This window comes from Cryptomeria japonica, chromosome 8, assembly GCF_030272615.1.
Source record: "Cryptomeria japonica chromosome 8, Sugi_1.0, whole genome shotgun sequence".
Taxonomy (NCBI): domain Eukaryota; kingdom Viridiplantae; phylum Streptophyta; class Pinopsida; order Cupressales; family Cupressaceae; genus Cryptomeria; species Cryptomeria japonica.
This window is the reverse complement of record NC_081412.1, coordinates 192516272-192522384: the sequence shown is the minus strand read 5'-3', so window position 1 is coordinate 192522384 and position 6113 is coordinate 192516272.

Here is a 6113-nt window from a genome sequence, read left to right as displayed (position 1 = left end):
TCCAACAATGCTGGTCTCTATCAACCATTACTGTCCCCTAATAGGCCTTGGGAATGTGTAAGCATGGACTTTGTAGAAGGACTTCCCAAGACAAAGATAGGTATGGACAACATCTATGTGGTAGTAGACAGATTTTCCAAGATGAGCCATTTCATTCCATGTAAAACTACACATGATGCTAGCTATGTTGCACATCTCTTCTTTAAGGAGATTGTGAGGATTCATGGACTCCCTCTAAGCATTGTTTTAGACAGGGACAACAAGTTCATGGGCCATTTTTGGCAAACATTATGGAGGTGACTCAGAACTAACCTCTCATTTAGCTTAGCTTACCATCCACAAAGTGATGGTCAAACTGAAGTCATAAATAGGGTGTTAGGCAATTTGTTGAGGTGTTTAACTAAGGAGTATGGATAGACATGGGATCTAGTCATTCCACAAGTAGAGTATGCATATAATGACAGTGTAAATAGGACCATTGGAAGAAGTCCTTTTGAGGTTGTCTATGGTAGACATCCAAGAGGAGTGTGTGAACTCAGGGAACTTGGCTCCATGGAGATGAAGAGTGGGCAAGCAGAGGACTTCACTCAAACCATTAAGGAAGTCCAAGGATAGGTCAAGAAAGTCATCCTAGAGTCTACTCAAAAACTGAAAGCAAAAATGGATGAGAAAAGGAGAGAGGTTTAGTTCAAGGTGGGTGACTATGTGATGTTCCATCTGAGCAAAGCTAGGATGCAGAGTGGCAAGCCTACCAAACTACAAATGAAGAGGGTAGGACCTTGTAGAATTCTATCAAAATATGGTGAGAATTCCTACAAGGTTGATCTTCCTTCAAACTTAGCTATTTCACCAGTCTTCAATGTTTCTAATCTGATCATGTACAAGGTTGAGATAGCAGGGTAGACTGAGAACCAAAACAAGGTATTGCAAGACTTGGATGTGAATGCCTTACCTCAAGTGAAGCAATCTATAGCAGAGGAGATCTTGGAGTCAAGGGTGAAGAAGTCTACTAGACACTAGTTCTACATGGAGCACTTGGTGAAGTGGGCAAATCAACTTGTGTCTGAAGCTACTTGGGTTGAAGGAAGCAAGTTTGGTATTGACCTGACTCTCCTCACTCCCCTGGTTCCTTAATTTGTTTCAAAGGGGGAGTATGGTCTAGGAGCACCCTTCAAAGGGCTCCCACCATTTGATTTTGATTGTGGTCTTGCTTCTTTAAAGAAGCCATGTGTTCATTGGTCTTAGTTTGGGTCCTAGTTGAGGTCCTAGGGTCATAAGTAAAAAATGATTTTTTCTTAAAAGTAGAGGGTATGTGTGCCTTTGAGGTGTCTAGGGGTCCTTCTTATCATGGTGGTGTCCTTAGGTTAGCCCAATGTGGGCCTAGGAGTCAAGAAAAGAAACATTGAGAAAGTGGCTCAAAAGTTGCAAAAGTTGCATGACAACTTTTCAAAGTTGTCAAGCAACTTTTCCACCTAGTAGGTCAAAATCATTAGTTTGGCATGGAAAACCCTAATATGGGCACACAAACTAAGGGAAGGTTAGTATAAGTAGTTGCAAACCCTACAATAATGGGTTGGATGTTAGATGTTGTACGACCAAAGCAAAGTGACTTGACTGTGACTGCAAATTTTTTTGTTGTCAATCGACACTAATGGAGCAATGAAGGAATGATAATGGATTGATTTTTGACTAAACCTATGTTGAGAGTCTTATAGGGTGTAAATAATTTCATCTTGAGCATTTATTTTAGGTTTTGTTTTGCAGGTGTTGTGTGTTTGTAAATCTTTTGTAAATTACCTTCTCACTATCCAGTTTGGGACTATTTTGAGAGAATGGGATGTTAACTCCTTTCCCCATTGTGGAATCATCATGAAACCATGGGGAATAGGAGAAAAGACCCTATACGATACTTCAAAGAAAGTAGGGCCCTTGAAGATGCAAAGAGGCCATCTGAAGACCCACTCCTAGGCGAGATTGAACAGTGCCCGACTAGGAAGGGTTAAGTTGCAGAGGTCTTGGAGAGAAAGGAAGGATAGAGGAGGAGGAACCCTTTGGAGGAGTTGTAGAGGGGTGAGTGGAGCACCATTGGTGAGAAGTAGGAGCTTCCACCAATCCAGACAAGGTGGTTAAATCAACAAACAAACACTGTGACCCTGGCAGGCTTTAAAAAAACCCTCTTTAAAACCCTTAAAAAACTTAAAATCCACCTAGGGCAGTGTACGGACTCTTGGAGGCCTAAAACCAAAAAAATTCTTGAGCCCTTGCCAAATGAATAGCAGGTCTTTTAGGAAGTTTCACAAGCATGTGCACCATTTGGAAGAGGGAGCCCTAAAGGAATGGATAGGAGGCCTAATTGGTCACAATCCTTATAGCCCTATGTTGTAGGTAAAATACAAAATAGAGAAATCGGTAAGGGGTTGTAAGCTTGAAACCTCTTGGGGGAACATGAATCAGTGGAAAACCATGTGTTAGACCTGACCTATCCTTTCCAGGACCTAGGAAGGTGTGGAACAAGCCAAACCCTTATTAGCATAAGTAAGGGTTCTTTGAATCTCATGAGTAGGTGAGAGCTTAGGAGTAGTTTTTCAAGTTGTTGGTGGGTGGATTGGGCAAGGTCAGGGGATTCCACAAGCAGGGAAGTCCTAGAGACCCTAGGGGGTGGTTAGAGCACTTGGTGATCCAAGAAAAGGATCCAAGAGCATAGACTAGGCTAGTCTATCCCAAACCCCATCCCATCAGTATGGATGATGCTGAGGCTGCATGGGTGCTTGAGATAGAGTTCAAGAAGTTAGGCATTGATCAAAATTTGATCCCCAAAGAGGTGACTTAATTTTGTTTTGTTTGGGAGAATGGTGCAAGAGCACCTAGGACTTAGGCTCATAGTCCTTCTACAATTTTGGCTTGTACTAACCTTAGCCAATTTAGGTTTCTAATAAGGACTCTAAGAGGGTCCAAGGTGTGTGTGTAATGTTTGATTTGAGTCAAGTGTAGGCCTAGTTGTCTTATTTTCCTTTCTAGTTTTCCACTTTGTGAGTAGGTGGTAGTTTGAGTAGGTTAATAGCCTTCTTAATGGTCAAAAGAGGCATAACTTGGTGAGAGAATTATAGAGGTTTATAATAGTCTTAGTAATTTTGAAAAAGACATGAGTAATGACTTGTAATAGGTTGCTTAAGTTGAAAAGACAAAATGTGGAAAGTTGTAAAAGTTGTCATGACAACTTTGGTCCTAAAAGATCTTAGCGATCGAGTTAGGGGTAGAAATTTGACCTAATATGTCTCCACACCTGGGGAAGACTATTTAAACCTCCTCTTGCATGGCTACCAAGGTTGGAAGTTTTGATTTTAATGAATAACAATCTGAAACCACTCATTTTTGGACGGTTGTCACTATTTTGGTCTTATTTTGCATAAATGTGAACACAATTGGATTGAATCCATTGATCCAGTTTTAGATAGTAGTGATTTGGTCCATTTTATGCTTTATAGATAGTGGTTTGTTAATACTTTTATTGTTTTGTTTTGAAACAGTCAGTTTTGGCTTGTAAATAGAAAATTTGTGTAAAATGGTCGCCCCATAAAATCCCTCCGTGCTACCATCATGGCCTATTGGGAAATTTAAGGAAACCCTATATACAATGTAAATATGTAGGGAGGAGTTTGGGAAGTGTAGTTCGTCATAGTTTCCACCTTGTTCTAGGTGAGTCCAGGAGCAACCCGACTAGAGGAAACAAGGTATAAATTGAATGTATGTTGCAGAGGTGACCTCAAAAACCAAAACTTAGCATTTGGCATTGAAGGAAAAGTCCATTTAGAGTTCCAGTTGAGAGGGGAAGCCTCAAAAACCTCATTTCATATCCCCATTCCTTTGTTGGACAGTCACTGTCGGTTAAGGCCTAGAAACCCTAGCAAACCCTCATTTTGGGGTTAGGGCATTGTACGACAAGATGGAAGACTAAAACAAGAAAATATCTTGGGGATGGGTGAGTGATTGAAGAAAAATAAACCTTGTTGTAGGGTCTTTTGGACCGATTGCCTCAAAACCCTTGAAAACTAGATTTAAGAGGCCTAATTGGGGCTCATCCTTGTAGCCCCATTTCTAGGCAAATTTATGAAATCGGTAAGGAAGATAGAGATTGCAAAATGTCAAATGGAACAAATTGAATTCATTATGTGGTAAATGCTACCTCCACACCTCTACAATGACTCACAATAGTATGGGGGTGAAAAGTGAGAAATTGATAAGTTGTTGTCAATATTGCAAGATTGAGCATATGGGAAACACATTGAAATGGTAGGGTTGTTAATCAAACACTTGTTGCAAACACTTTGAGATTGGTGAATAGAAAGTCCTAACAGAGATTGGGAAGGAATTGGAGGTCTTGGAGCATAGCTAGACCTGGTGAGGTTGGTGGAATTGAGAAACACCAACTAGGTGAAGTGTGAGCAATCCAAGTAAACCCTATCAAGGTGATAGATCATCAAATTGATCACATATACATAGCTCAATTAGTATAAGGGGTAGGTTGGCTCTAGTTTAGAACCTAACAAACAAATGAAGACCTAAGATGTATGACTCTAGGGGAGTTGACAACCATGTTTTTGACTTGTATCAAACTTGTTGGACATAGAGGGTGTGTAAGTGTCTATGGTTGTACCGGTATGATTGAGACCTTGGGATATTCTCATCGGTTTGTAGCTGTGAGGTATTTCAATGAATTTCACAATTGGGCCACCTAGAGTGTTTCTTGCAAAGAAGGAGAGTTACCTACATAGGAAAATATGCCTTTGGTATTAGAAGAGATACAACTGGTATCAGTGTTAGCTTCAACACTTGGTATCAACAATTTGAGGCCAGAATGGATTCTGAATATCAAGGGGAGATGATGCAGTCTGACTGAAAGGAATTTTGTATTCACTAACACATGCACCTTTAGTTTGTTTTAGACTTGTATATGCAATAAGGTTCCATGTTGTATATACATTTGGTTGCTGAGTAATTAGTGTTAGTTGGTGGTTGAGCCCTCCATCTCACATGTCATGAATTGAGAGCATGCAAAATATGATGGTCAAAGGAGGAAAATAATTTGGTAGAGAAAAAGGGGAGAGAAAACATTGTCAGTGACCAGTAGACCCAAGGAGGAGAGAAACCCTGTCAGTTCCCTTTGCCCTTTTTGTCAAAGGGGGAGAAAGATTCAGTAGTATACTGGATACTACATGTGTTGACATCAATGCCAAAGGGGGAGACTGTTGGCATTGTGTTGTCATTTATGTCAACTGGTATGGGATATTGATGAGTAGTGTTGTCATTGATGCATACCAAAAATGGTGTCATTAATTTCATCTACCATAATGATCATAGGAGTCACCAGTACACAAGTTAGTGTTGGAATGTATTGAAGACATAAGGATTGGAGATCGGTAAGTGATTTGTTGGCAGTGCATTCATGCCAAGCGATAGGTGAGCTAGTACAAAAGTGAACCGATGTGATGTTTGGATGTAAAACAACAAGACTCCCACTGGCTAAAGATGCAGTCACTAGTTGATGAGAAGACTCTCAAAGAGTATACCCAACCAGATTATATGTGTCTATTTGAAGATATGCCATCTCAAACAAGGAAGCCATATTGGTGCAATGCCTGATGCAAATGACAAGGATCCACTCACATTGGTAAGTGGAGCTTATCTCCTATCATGCGTGGAATTCATCATAATCCTTTGAGATAAGAAAAAAGAGTAGAAGGCAGGTGATTGAAGGCTCACACCAGATCAATCGGTGAAACACTAAGCAATCTTAGGTGCATGAAAGAAAAGATATGCACTGGATCAGCTAGGAAGGCATTTTGAGCTACTGAGACAAAGAAGGAAGAGTAAAGGAGTGATGCGTTTGACATATTGAAAAACTAGTTGCGATGATGTCTGTGATGATGAAGAAAGAGGCAATGGTAAACAATTGCAGACACAAGATGTTGTCAGAATGAAGATGAAGTTTGGTATCACTGGTATGCATGGTATGTTACCTATATACATGCAGAAGATACTACCGATATAGATGTTCACCAACAAGTGAGCAAAAGAGAAGAATTTAAAGGCTCTTGTCTGATAAAGATGAGCAT